Below are 14,635 nucleotides of genomic sequence, written 5' to 3'. Positions count from 1 at the left end.
GCAGGCCGATGACTTGCTGTGTGACCTTGGCCTAGTCACTGGACTTCTCTGAGCTGAATCCCTTTATCTGTAAAATGAAAATAATATTGGAACCTACTTCATAAGGATGTGGTGAGGATTACATGAGACAACACGGGGAAAGGACTGTTCTCCTAGTAAATGTGAATAAACATTCTCTATTCCCACTCCCACCATCAAGTTAATACCCTCACTCAATCCTGAAGATCTGAGGTATTTTTAAAATAATCTCAGGGGCACCTGGGTGGCTCAGTATGTTAACTGTCTGCCTTCAGCTCAGGTCATGATCCCAGGGTTCTGGGATCGAGTCCCACATCAGGCTCTCTGCTCAGCAGGGAGTCTGCTTCTCCCTCTCTCTCTCTGCCCCTCCCTGCAGCTCATGATCTCTCTCACTCAAATAAATTACTTTTTAACAAATAAAATAAAATAAATTAAAAATAAAATAAGCTCAAAAGAACAATTACAACTTCAAAAAAGGAACGAAATTCTGACACAAGCTACAACATAGATGAATCTTGAAGGTATTAGGCTAAATGTTTAAATGAGCCAGACACGAAAGGACAAACACTGTATGATTCCACTTACATGAAGGACCTAGAGTAGTCACAGAGACAGGAAGGAGAAAGATGGCTGCCAGGGGCCAGGGGAGGGAGGGTGATGTGGGGTTAGTGTCAATGGGCATAATCTTCAGTTTTAGAAGAGGAGAAAGTTCTGGACATGTTGGCGATGGTAACACAACAGTGTGAATGTACATCACGCTAGTGACCTGTACAACTAAAAATGGTTAAACACGTAAATTTTATGGTATGTATAATTTATCTCAATTTTTTTTTTTAAAAAGTGGTCTGGAATGCCCATATTAATTTTTGTCCCTGCCTTTGGATAGTTCCAGGCCAAAAGGCAGGACGGACATGGAAATTGCTGAAGGCATGGCCTCCCCCATCGGAAACCTGGGTGGTGGGTGCCAAGGAAAACGGCAGACACATTGCTGCCTGGGCCCGGCTGGGCTGGGAGGAGGCAGCCCCAGAGCCAGGATGGGGAGTAGGGGGGCACCAACTCAGAACAAGCCACTCTGCCAGCTCCTTCCAGCACAACAAGGGGTCTGAGCCAGGCAGCCCCACCCTCCTGCACCCACCGGGAGCACAGCGAATGTGAGAGACACAGGACACTCACACTTCGTGCCCACGCACGCATGCACGCACACATACACACTCTCCCAGGCTAAAGGCCCCAGGGCGGCCCTCACACGCCAGTCCTAGCCTGTGCCTGGCCTGCCCAGGCCCCAACAGCTAATAAATAACAACGGCTCCCCATCAGTCCCAGCACCTACCACCAAGGAAGGCAAACTGCGGCCTGCCCACCATGCCCAGGGCCAGGGACGGAGAAGGAGGTATGCAAGCAAGAACCGCTCAGTGGCACTGCCCAGTGTAAGGAGACCTGGAAATACGGCCCTCCTGATGCCCCCTGACCTCTGCCTGACCACCCTACCCACAGGGCTAGGGTGAGAAGCAGGCCACACTGTGGGAGGGGGAGATGGGAAGGAAGTGGGGGAGAGGGCCAGAGGTGGGGTAGATTAGCTGAGCTCCCCCATGAGTCAATGTGTGACCTTGAGCAAGTCATTTTCCCTTCTGGGTCTTCTGAAGACTCCTTAGCTTCTTTCTTGGTAAAATGAGCTTTCTATCCCACCACCCGGCGGGTGGGCATCCTACAGTAGTAAGTGCGTGTGTCCACCAAAAGACAAGCAGGAGTGTTCAGCAGCTTTTCTCACCATCACCAAAAGCTGGAAACAAGCCCCAAGTCCATCCATAGGGAGAAACCGAGGCCTGGTAGCACACTGCTATAATGGAATACTACAGAGCAATGAAAAGGAAGAGCCCGCTGAGGCCTGTGGCCTCACAGATGAACCGAACCGTTGATGCTGAAAGAAGCCAGAAGGATCCAGAGAAAAACAGCTCCTGTGCTATAATTCCATTCACACCGAATTTACAAAAAGTTCAAGAGCAGGCACTAACCCCTGGGGAAGGCACTCCAAAGCATGGGCGCCTGAGAGCGGGGGCCAGGTAACGGCCCGGAAGAGGCCCCAGGGAACCTTCCAGGGCCCTGAAAGTGTTCTCTGTGTGGTCTGGGTGAGACGCGTGCAGCAATCCCTCAGACTGTCCCCTGCTTTACTGTCTGTAAATGAGACCTCAGTTCACAGAATTAAAGACAAAGAGCCAAGACCTCCTGCTCTGTCTTCGTCTGAGGACTGCTGTGAGGCTCTGCTGGGAGTCTGCAGTGGAAAGGGCTGGGTGTGGTGAGAACGTAGGCTGCAAGCCAGAAGGACCAGGGTTCAAATCCTGATGCTCCCTCTGACTGGGTCCATTTTTTCCCCTTTGTTGATTTCTTGTCGTTGTTGGTCAGATTTTTTTATTACATAAGTATTTGTACCTACAGTCCATGTCAGATGAAGGTGTATAAAGAAAAGATTTATGTCCTTCCCATCATACTTGGAGCCCACCTCTTAGAAACTTCCCTCTTGAGGCGCCTGGGTGGCTCAGTCGTTAAGCGTCTGCCTTCAGCTCAGGTCATGATCCCTGGATCCTGGGACCAAGCCCTGCATCAGGCTCCCTGCTCAGCAGGGAGTCTGCTTCTCACTCTCCCTCTACCCCTGCTTGTGTTCCCTCTCTCTCTGCATCTCTCACTGTCAAGTAAATAAAATCTTTAAAAAAAAAAAAAAAAAAGAAAGAAAGAAAGAAATTCCTTCTCTAGCAAGAAGTTTTTTCCCTTAACTAGACAACACAAACACCCCTCCTGTTCAGACACAGACACCCCCCCACCCCGTCTGTTTACTGATGGCAGGCCATTTCATTGAGGTACTACTCATCCAACTAACAGCTATTAAGGACTGACCATGTCAACCAGAGGGGAACAGTCTTGCCCCTCCGTGAAACAGACATTCCAACAAGAGAGAGAAAAGAGTAAGAGAGAGAGACAGAGGGACAAGGGAGTCAACAAAGAAATATAATAATGACACATTATACACATTGGAATGTGGACTCCAAGGGACTGAGAAGCTCAGAGAGAAAATGAGGGAGGTAGGGAAAGGACCATGGTCAAAAAAGGTCTATGCCGGTATCTGAAGACAGGTTTCAGCCATGTGAGAAAGCATGCAGGCAGAGGGAACAGCACGTGCATATGCCCTGGGGTTGGAAGAACACAGAACTGAAAGGAGACGGTGTGGTCTCCAGCACCCTGCCACAAAATCCCTGTGCACACAGCCTTCCATCCTGATATTTTCCATCTTCAGAGCGGGCTACCAAAACTCACACTGCTGAAATACAAAGGCATGTGCATTTAAAACTATGGTAGGCTCTGCCATCTTACTTTGCCAAAAGGCAGTAGCATTGTGCCCAGCAACCAGAGTTGCTTAAGAGGGCCAGTTTTCTCACATCTTCACTGGTTCAAGAAATTACTGATCTTTGTCCTCTCTGCCCCATACGGAATCTCTCCACTTCCTTGTCTGTAGAGCGGGGTCGGTGACAGTTCCTCCCCTCAGGATGCTGTGAGATTTAACTGAGAAATAAATTCATCTAATCTGCTACCCCACCCAGCACCTTATACAGAGTGGGCACTCAACAAACGGGGACAGCCTGTTACCATCATTTCTGCACAAATGTGAGGAGATACACCTGTCTTTTGTTATTACCGTACTGACCAGGCGAACTTCCTAAGGGGAGGTCTGAAGATTCAAACCCTCAGAGTAGAGCATGGCATTCCCTGGAAGCACGGACAGAGAGAGAAGGAGATAGAAATCATGGCTCAGCACAAGAGCAGTGAACTGGATGGGAGTCAAGAGACTAGGTTCAGGTCAACCTGTGACTCAGCTTCCTCGTCTATAAAATGGGCCAATTCATTCCCTCTTCATGCATGCATTCTATGAATGTTCCCGGGGCACCTAGTAGGTGGGAGAACTTGTTCTAGGAGCTGACAACAGAGGACAAAAATCCCACCTTATACTTGCTAGCTGGAGCCACAGAAATACGCTCCATAAATTAGTAAAATGTATGGGGAGGTGATAGTGACACGGACCTGAGGCACGAAATTTTAGACAGGGTATCTAAGAGAGGCTTCACATTTGAGTAAATACCTGAAGGAAATAACAGGGCAAGCTTTGTGGCCCTCTGGAGGAAAAGCATCCCAGATCTAGGTGACAGCCAGTGCAAAGGCCCTGAGGTGAGGTATTCCCAGTGTGCTGAAGGAGCCCTGAGGCAGTGTGGATAGCTCAGTGTGAGCAAGGGGGTGGGTGTTAGATGGGGGTATCCTAGAGGCTACAGTAAGGATACTGGCCCTCACTGTGAGTCAGTGGGGCACAACTGGGGCCCTGGGGCACAGAAATGCCTTGATCTGACATTCACATTCTAACACGGTCACCCTGGCTGCTGCGTTGGGGAATGAGGGAGAAACGAAGCCCACAGACCTGTGTGGAGTCTCCCATGGGAGTCCCAGTGCCACTGGGGGCCAGGCCAGTAGTGTGGGAAAGGTGAGGGGAAAAGGGTTCACCCTGGATCTGCTGTGAGGGTGAGGCCCACAGGGTCTGCTCATATGTGGTTCCAGAAGCGGGAGAGAACGAGAGGAACCATGGATGACTCTGGTCGAACCAACTGACATGAGACAGACTGGGGAGGCAAGTGTGCAGTGAGGCCTGGACAGCCAGGAGAGCCCCGGTGTGGTCATCCCTCACCCCGCTGCAACTCAGAAGCAAGCAGCAGGCCTTGGAGACCTGCAAAGAAGGACAAACGTGTCACAAGCTCCCTGCGATGAGCCATATGAAAGGTAGAGAGGGACAAAGCGGATCCAGAAAAGTCAGTGGGGCACGTCTACAGGCATCTCTGACCACGGAGTCCAGGCCACAGCCAAGGCTGGCTGCTCGCAGGTGGGGAAATGGAGAAAACTGGGTTCTACAATGAACACCTGCCATTTAGAAGCCAGAAAGCCACTGAACGAGCCAAGGAGGTGGGTGGGTAGGAAGCTGGCCCATCTGGTTCCTATAGCTCCTACCTACCACACCAAACAAAGACCACAGGGCAGAGGCCCAGCGTCCCCACCACTCAGGAAGTCCACAGGACTCCACGAGGCAATGCGGGAGAGTGGCTTTTCCAGTGCTGACAATACGGCTCAATCCAGACTCCACGGATGTCTGCTCTGGGGTCCAAGAGCCCTCTCTTTTTTTTTTTTTTTAAAGATTATTTATTTATTTATTTGACAGAGAGAGAGAGAGAGAGAGATCACAAGGCAGAGAGGCAGGCAGAGAGAGAGGAGGAAGCAGGCTCCCCACTGAGCAGAGAGCCTGATGCGGGGATCCATCCCAGGACCCTGAGATCATGACCTGAGCCAAAGGCAGAGGTTTAACCCACTGAGCCACCCAGGCGCCCCTCTTTTTTTTTTTTTAATTGGGATTTAATCCACATACCATAATATTCACCCTTTTAAAGTATAATTCAGCAGCATTTCAGAGATTCCTAATGCTCTACAACCATCACCACTAACTGCAAAATATCAAACCCAAAAAGTTAAATGCAAGGTTACCATATGACCCAGAAATGCCATTCCTAGATAGATATCCAAGAGAAGTAGGTATTCGAACAAATGCTTGGACACCCGTGTTCACAGCAGCACCGTTCACAAGAGCCTAAGGGTGGGAACACTCCAAGTGTCCCTGAGCTGACATACAGATAAACAAAATGTGGTCTCTCTGCGCAATGGTTTTCTTATTCAGCTATTAAAAAAAAAAAAATGTGTTAGCAAGGCTGTCGAGAAAAGGGAATCCTTGCACGCCACTGGCAGGAACGTAAAATGGTGCAAACGCTCTGGGAAATAGTACCAAAGTTCCTCAAAAAGTTTAAAATAGTATTACCATAGGATCCCGCAATCGCACTTCTAGGGATATTACCCCAAAGACTTAAAATCAGGATCCCAAAGAGATGTTAATATTAGCACACTCGTGTTCGCTGTGGCCAAGAGGAGAAAGCAGCCCGAATGCCCATTGCTGGATGAATGGATAAAGAAGATGCGGTGAGGCGCCTGGGTGGCTCAGCGGGTTAAAGCCTCTGCCTTCGGCTCAGGTCATGGTCTCAGGGTCGTGGGATCGAGCCCCACATCAGACTCTCTGCTTGGTGGGGAGCCTGCTTCCTCCCTCTCTCTGCCTATTTGTGATCTCTCTCTCTGTCAAATAAATAAATAACATCTTAAAAAAAAAAAAAAAGAAGAGGAAGAAGATGCGGTCTATATGTACAACAGAATAGTGTTCAGTTATAAGAAAGAAGGGAATTCTGCAATATTGCCACAGCGTAGATGAGCCTTGAGGATGTTATGCTAAGTAAAATAAGCCAGTCGCAGGAAGACAAATACTGTAGATTCCATTTACATGAGGTAACAAAAATGGTCTAATTCATACACTCACAGAGTGGAATGGTGGCTGCCAGGGGCCAGAGGGAGGGGAAATGGGAGCTAGTAATCCTGCGGCATGAAGTTTCAGTGCAGCGATATGAAAGCATTCTAGAGATCTGCTGAACATATCTGTAGACATCCTGTATTGTACGCTTAAAATTTTATTAAGAAGGTGGATCACATATTAAGTATTCTCACCAAATTAAAATAAAATTTTAAGAAATGTTTTAGAATGACATGGAGGTGATGGTTAGTTGCACAAGGCTGTGAATGTACTTAATACTGCTAAATTGCTAAATTAACCGGGCACTTTGAAACAGTTAATTTTATGTCATGTGAATTTCACCTCAATTTGTTAGGAAAAAAAAAAAAGTAATGAGCGCACCCCTTGGGTCATCTCAATGACCTCATTAGCAAGCAGCGCTGTGCAATTTGGTGCTGAAGTCGGCCCATGTTTATAATCGATTTTCCTTTTTTTTAAAGGCCAAATCTCATCATTGCACATGGTACAAACAAAGGGGGTGGTTCAGGCAGGGGGGTGGTCCAGGCAGGGGGCTGGGGTAGAGAACTGAGCCACCCCATACATAGCCCACGGCAGCCTATTCAAAGGCCTGACTCTTGGGAGCGGGGACCATGTTCACGTCGACGGCATCTGTGTGAACTGAGCAAAGTCCACCTCTGTTTATGCCAAATGCCCGATTCCCACAGGAAGTGGGGTTACGAGCCAATATATGCAGATTTCAAAAACACCACTATTCCGCCTTTATCTTCAATCAAACAAGCCAGCTTCCCAGATCTCAAGTGGTGCACTACTGAGACAAACATTTGGGGATTACTCACTGGCAGTCTTCGCTTTCTAACGGGAGTGATCAGGATTGCCCTCAAACCAGCCAAATAGCCAACATCATTAATGCCACTCTGTACAGCAAGTTCAGGTGACAGGGGCAGGGGAAACAGAGGAGACTCAGCCTTCTATTATGAACCCAACACTGGCAATTTAGGCACAGCTTACATCCTTCCAGTAGATTAACATTGTTCCTTTGCAATGGGTTGGCTTTCTAGTTTTATTGGTATTTCATGTTTATTTCACGGTTATGGAGAAACTATGTAAATGTGAAGCATTTACGTCTAGTTTTATATTTGTACACATTTAAGTTATTATTCTAATAAGGAAACAAATCAACAAGTAAGGTTTTTCTTCTCTTACATTTTTAAAGGTTTTATTTATTTGAGAGCGAGCAAGAGATCGAGACAGAGAGAGAGAGCAAACAGAGAGGGAGAAGCAGACTCCCCACTGAGCAGAAAGCCAAGGAGAGACTCGATCCCAGGACCCTGGGATCATGACCTGAGCTGAAGGCACATGCTTAACCAACTGAGCCACCCAAGCACCCCCCATTTTTTCTTTTAAAAGAGAGTGTCCACCTTGTGTGCCCAACATCGGGCTCTCTGCTCAGCAGTCTACTTCTCCCTCTCTCTGCCCGTTCCCCCCACTCCTGCTTGCTATCACGCTCTCTCAGACAGATAGATAAGATCTACAAATAAATAAATAAATAAAAACTTCAAAAGGGAGTCCCCCCCCCAAAAAAAAAAAACCACACCCTGTATGATTCCATGCAAAACATCCTGAATAAGAAACTCCAGAGATACAGAAAGTAGATCAGTGTGCTGGAGGTAGGGAGTGACAAGTAATAGATACAGAGTATCTTCTGGCGGTTGAGACAGTGGAAACAGAGACAGGACTTTAAATATACTAAAAGCTATTGAATTATGTGCTTTTTTAAAAAAAATTTTATTTATTGGACAGAAAGAGAGACCGCAAGAGAGGGAATACTCCACAGGGGGAGAGGGAGAGGGAGAAGCAGGCTTCTTGCTGAGCAGGGAGCCCCAGGCAGGGCTTGCTCCCAGGACCCCGGGATCATGATCTGAGCAGAAGGCAGATGCTTAAAGACTGAGCCACCCAGGCGCCCCAAGAAGGATCTTTAAAAGAAAGGGAAATAAGAACTAAAGACATAAAGATAGAGCACAGACCAAATCTTTTGCAATGTTTGGCTAAAGGAGGAGCAAAAGCTTAAAGGAGGTATGAGGTTTTAGGGCAATTTTATTTGGCTGGATTTTTATTTTTTATTTTTTTAAAGATTTTATTTGAAAGAGCGTGAGAGAAAGCACAAGCAGGCAGGAGGGTTAGAGGGAGGAGCAGACTCCTTGCTGTGCAGGGATCCCAATGTGGGACTCGATCCCAGGACCCTGGGATCATGACCTGAGCCGGAGGCAGATGCTTAACGACTGAGCCACCGAGGCAACCTGAATTGTGTGCTTTAAATTGGTGAACTATATGGCATATGAATTCCATCTCAAAACACTATTTTTATTTTGTATTCTTTTTAAGATTTTATTTATTCATTTGAGAGAGAGAGCAAGACAGCACAAACTGGGGGTAGAGGGAGAGGGAGAAACAAACTCCCCACTGAGTGGGGAGCCTGACGCAAGACTCAGTCCCAGGACCCTGAGATCATGACCTCAGCTGAAGGCAGACACTTGTGCTATTTTTAAAAGGAGAAGGGTCCACATGTTACCCAGGTTTGAGCAGTACTAAGCTGGAGAAATCACAGGGAAATCAGCAAACCCACCTGTTGCTAGCTTTCTTCCTAGGCTCACTCCCCTCTCCCTCCCCTTAAACCGTCCCCAAGGGCTCAAAGAAAGAGGCTCACAGGAAACCCAAAGCCACAGACAAGCTCATCCTGAAACACAACTCAGGATTCCCATCTCATAGAACTCACATCATCCAACAGTAAGACACTATTCTGATTACTAAACTAGGAAACACATGAAAACAACCGATGTTAGTAAGTATGCCCAGAATGTGAATCCTTTACACGTGCATGGCCATGGTCAGGGAAAGAAGCATGACAATACAGATGCAGAGCCTCTGTAACCCCATCGGCTGGGGTCAGGTAGAGCCAGGCATGTGCAAACCTGAGCCAGGAGGGCCCTCTTCCTCAGGAGGGCCACGGACATCCCCACCCCCCTCCTGCACACCCAAGACAGGGGTCCTGTCACCTCGACAAGGTGCAATTTCACTGCAACGAGAAGGGAGGCCTTCAGGGTTGTCCAACAGATCCCCGCTCCTGGGCCTATTCCTTCCAGGGACATGTTATGGAGCCCGGAAGAGGAAGCCCCTGCAGCTGGCTGCAAGTGGGAGGCAGTAGTGATGGAAGCAGGAATGCACATCCACCCAGATGCCCAGCTACCCCCTCACCCACTCCAAGGATGGTCTGATCTCTTGTGTTCCAGTGCCTCCCTCCTCCAGAAACCTGATCCGAATGGCCCACCTCCAGGAAGCCTTCATTCTATCTCCCCAAAGACTGGCAGAGCCTCAGCTCAGAGCCAGGGGGAGATGGATACCTGCCTGTCTGACCCAGAACCATCTCTGGCCGGGCGGCTCCAAGGATATGGCTCCAGCGGCAGTGCTGGGACCCTCCCTAAGACAAATGGCTAATAAGGGAAAAAGCAGCCCCAGGGCCATGGCGCCGGTGTAATTGACAGCCCCAAATCAAAACTACACAAATTCACCAGAGGCACAGAAGAAACACTGAGGAATACTCAGCAAATTGTGGGCGGCGTTCTCTCCAGTGAAGACAGGACGGGGGCGAGGGGTGGGGGAGATTCCCATCATACTCTCTGTGCGAAGCTACTACTTGAATCTTTCATGAACATAACTACTTTATATTCTTTTCTCATTTACATTTTCAAAAGCAGGGTGGGCAGGCATCTCCTGGGAACCTGATAAGCGATAAGCAGTCCCCCCCCACCCCACCCACACACAGCCTGAATTACTACTCAGCAGTCAAAAAGGAAGGCATGGCCAAAGTGTCCAGCAACGTGAGCACATCTCAAGGGCACAAGGACCAGGGAAGCCGGACAGGAGACGAGCCATGCTCTGAGTTTATTTATGTGACAACCTAAGAAAAGCAAAACCAGAGGGACAGAAAGGACCTAAGTGGGCCCAGGCCTGGGGGTGGGAGTGGTGACTGGCTGCATCAGGGCTCGAGGAACCTTCCAGTGGGGAAGGGCACTCAGACTTGACTGAGGTGTTGGCTGCATGTTCCTGGCAGTTACCAGCACTCATGCAGCTGTGCACTTAGAATCCATGAATTTTGTGGCACATACACCTCCGTAAGTCTTTTTGCGGGATGCCTGGGTGGCTCAATCATCTGAGTGTCGGACTTTGGCTCAGGTTATGATCTCAGGGTCCTGGGATCGAGCCCCACATTGGGCTCCTTGCTCTGTGGGGAGCCTGGTTCTTCCTCTCCCTCTGCCTTACCCCCCCCCCACACACACACACACTCTCTCTTTCTCAAATAAATAAATAAAATCTTTTTTTTTTTTTATTTTTTTAAACTAAGACAGAGGTGAGAATGGGAGAATGGGAATTAGCTGCTCCGTAGGTCCAGGTTTTCCTTTGGGGTAAGGAATACATTTTGGAACTCAACAGAGCCGTGATCAAACGACACTGTGAATGGACAGTTCACTGAAATGTACACTTGAAAATAATTAACTTTATGTCAAGTGAAGATCACCTCAATTAAAAAAAAAATTTTTTTTTAGGTAGGGAGGGAGGGAAAAAATTATTATGCCCATTTTGCAGATGGGAAATTGGACTCCAAGGCAGCTGTGAAATCTAGTCCGGGGCTTATCCACCCCAGGCCCAGCTCAGGGCCCAGTAGAGAGTTGCACCACAGCTCCCTCAAGGGCTCTGCACCTCAGAGGCCCCGATCTCCAGGGAAGGCCCTTCTCTCTGAGGCATCTGGAAACCAGAGCTTCCCAGCAGGCCTTGGAGTGAGCCAGTGGCACAGCCCCTGCCAGAGACCTCTACAGCCCATGAGGCTCCATCTAAAGGCAAGTCAGCAGGCACACGCCCATGGAGAAGGGGGTCAAACTGAGGCTGAAGAACTGCTGGGCCAGGATATGGGCAGGGAAGGCAGCATCAGACCCAGCCTGGATGAGGTCTTCTAGGCCCTGCCAACCAGGGCCCTGGGGCTCTAATGGAAGGCTTCCCTGGAGACTTGAACAGGTCAGCACCCACTTCAGGGACCCCAGGAGGAAGGACTCAGTAACTACAGGGTAGCAGTCAAAGGGGACACATCCAGCCGTCACTCTGTGACCAACAGGAGAGGGTTAACGTTGTGGGGTCTACAGTTCCTGGAAAAGGAAAAAGAAAGGAAAAGAGGAGGGAAACTCCCTTCTGTGCTTTCTAAACATCAACAATCTTCAAAACATCCAAGCATCCCTCTCCTCCACTCTGAGGAAGGCCTGGACAGAGGTCACATAGCCTGCAGGCAGACAGGCCCTGAGGCTCAGCAGGCAGCAGAGGCTGGCAAGGCCAAGGTCATCTGAGGGCACCTACCTCTCTCCTCCTGCATGGGGCCAACCCAGACTCTTGGAATGGGGCTGTTCCTCATGGGCAAGGGCGGGAGGCTGAGCGGTGGACCCACAGTGCTCCCAGCACCACACCCTCCCTTCCGGAATTTCTAAAAGCCCTACCTCCCTGGGAACCCACCGGGTCAGCATGACACACCAGTTCCCAGATGCTCCCTGCTGCCTGCCTTGAGCATGAAGGTAACCCCAGATGCCCTGTGTCTCACTCGTCGGAGGACCACAGCCAAGAAGGGGCACCCCCCTCAGAGATAAAGCCAGTCCATATGTCAGTTAGAGGAAACATACAGAACACGTCCCAAGGTCCCAGAATTCCACCATTAGACATTCACTCCTTAGGAAAAGCTAAGGAGTTTTCAACAGCTTCAGTTCATTCCCAAGATGGGGGACCTATTAACCCCCGGGTATCTTAACCAAGAGCAAAAATAGGCATGTTCCTGGGGCAGGAGCAGTCTGGAGCCCCAGCTCAAAAACAAGTGCCCCCAGGGAGGGCTGGCAGGCATTTCTAAGCAGCAGGAGGGTCTCTGGAGAATGAGGGGACAGCAAATGTGACTCCTAAAAGGGAAGTGAGAAGCGCAGAATTCTGGTGGGCCTCCAGCTTGTGTCCTAACAGGGAAACCAGGGCTGCCTCTGAGCCCAGAGTGGGAGGGACAGAAGGTCCCAGCACACAAGGGCTTTTGTGACGGGGCGAGAGGCTAAGTGTGGGTCTCCTCCCCAGGCGCATGGATCTGCTCACATTCCTAAACACACCAAGCTGTCACCCCTCTGCATGGGCTGCTTTTTCTGCTTGGGAAGCCTTCTCTCACCTTTGCAAACTCTAATCCATCCTTCGAAGCCCACCTGATGCATCACCCCACCCCAAGGCAGATCATTGCCTCCCTCCAGCTCCCATCACAGCTAGTACAGGCCCTGGGAAGGTGCCCGTCAGGTATGGTATAATGTATGCTTGTGCCTCCATCACCCAGCAGGGACTCGGTCTCTCTGACCTGTGGTCCCCCGTACCTCATACTGAACCCAGGGCCAGGAATCCCCATCGAAAAGCTTGCATACTGGTGCCTTCTGACCAGGAGGCACCATGCAAGCCAACCTGGCCTCACCCATCTCCCCCTCTGCGGAGAAAGCAGTAATCACAGTAATCACAGTAGCCCCCAATGTTCATAGAGCACTTACTAGGAGCTGCACGTGACCCCACGGGCTCTCCAGGCACCACCTCCTTTCATCCTTGCAACATCCCTCTAAGCGAGTTACTAGCTTTAACCCTGCTATACAAGGAAATCAGGCACAGAGAAGGTAAGTGAGGTGCCCAGGGGCGCACAGCTAATGTGTGTGGGACCCGAAATTCACACCCTGGTGGTATGGTTCCAGAACCTGTGTTCTTAGCCACTGCAGATCCACTGGCAGGTAGGAAGACGATCCGGGAGCTGGTGACAATCTCTGAGTGGAAGAGGAACTTGGAGATTTGAATGGTCAGTGCTTCTCAGGCCTTCTCTTTCCCCAGGTCCCAGCCAAAAACCCAAGAGGCTGCTGCTCCCAGGCCCGCTCCTGTGGGGAGAGCGAGCTGCAAGAAACATAAAAGGGCCGGCAAGCACCTTGGCTCATACCAGGGAGGCACACGGCTCCCCGCTGGGAGGCAGACCCGTGATCTGGGCCTATTCTTAGCAAACCACTGGCTGCCCTCCCAGAGGCCTGGCAGGCAGCAGGCCCAAGCCTCCATACACCCTGCCTGCCATTTCCTGACCCTGCGTGTGGACGGTCCATAGGACTGAGGAGTGGCTAATGGGCAAGAGTTGAGGACAAAGCTCCCAGCTTTCCAGTGAAGGGTGCCTGCCTGCCCAGCTTCCCAAGGCCAGCCACCTGGCTTCCGATGCAGCTCGGGGGGGGGGGGGGGGGGTCCTGGCCCCAGGGGAAGGCTCGTAATCAAAGCTCCACTGACAGTACTGCCTCTGTGCCATATCCTGGGCCACAGGCCCTCTACTGACTTTCTCCCATTTAACCCTCAAAGCACTCTCAAGGGCTAGGGGTCACTGGCCCCGTTTTAAAGATGAGGAGTTTGGGGCTAAAGGTAAATTAATTCAGACAAATTAAGTAACTTGCCCAGGGCTGTGCAGTGAGTTAGTTTCAAACTGGGTCTAGAGGTCGTGCTGGCTCCCAGTCTCCCGGTTGGGCAGAACAGAAGTGATGACAGCCAGAAAGGGGGGGGGGTCCCCTTCCCTGGCCAAACCCAGGGTTTAGGGGAGGGAACACCTGAGGGCAAAAGTCCCATCAAAGACAACCCCCCACAGCGTCTACCTTTTCTTTTCCATAAGAATGGTCCCCTCCTGGGCACCTTGCTGGTTCAGTCAGTACAGCCCATGACTTTCAATCTCAGTGTCATGAGTTCGAGTCCCATTTTGGGTGTAGAGATTAGTTAAAAAAATAAACTTAAAAAAAAAAAAAAAAAAAGAATGGTCCTTTCCCTGCCAGAGACCCTCACTCAGGCATGGGCTCAAAAGAAGAGCCCCCAGCCAGGTTCCTTCCCTACCCAAACCACATAGCCGCACTTCAGGAAACTTCTGGAAACCCAAGGAAGATGAGATTTAAAGGTTCAAGGAGCCCTTACTGGTGCTTAGGGCATGCACCTAGCCCTGTAACCTAGGGAGAGGGGAGGTCAAATGACTCTCAGAATACAGGAGAGAACACCAAGCCCTTTGAGGGCTTCAAACCCCAGTGGGGACCTAGAAACAAAGCCACACCGCAGATCGCCTACATCACCACCACC

General features: G+C 50.0%; 1 protein-coding gene across 5 annotated transcripts in view; it reads right to left on the bottom strand.

The window, feature by feature from the left end:
• The window catches only part of PALD1 (phosphatase domain containing paladin 1), a 78,003-nt gene that overhangs the window by 54,112 nt on the left and 9,256 nt on the right, over nucleotides 1–14,635 (bottom strand). The gene's annotated exons all lie outside the window — the stretch shown is intronic.

This window comes from Neovison vison, chromosome 2 (assembly GCF_020171115.1).
Source record: "Neovison vison isolate M4711 chromosome 2, ASM_NN_V1, whole genome shotgun sequence".
NCBI lineage: Eukaryota > Metazoa > Chordata > Mammalia > Carnivora > Mustelidae > Neogale > Neogale vison.
Note: the sequence above shows the minus strand (reverse complement) of the source record. Positions and strands in the feature narration are given on the sequence as shown.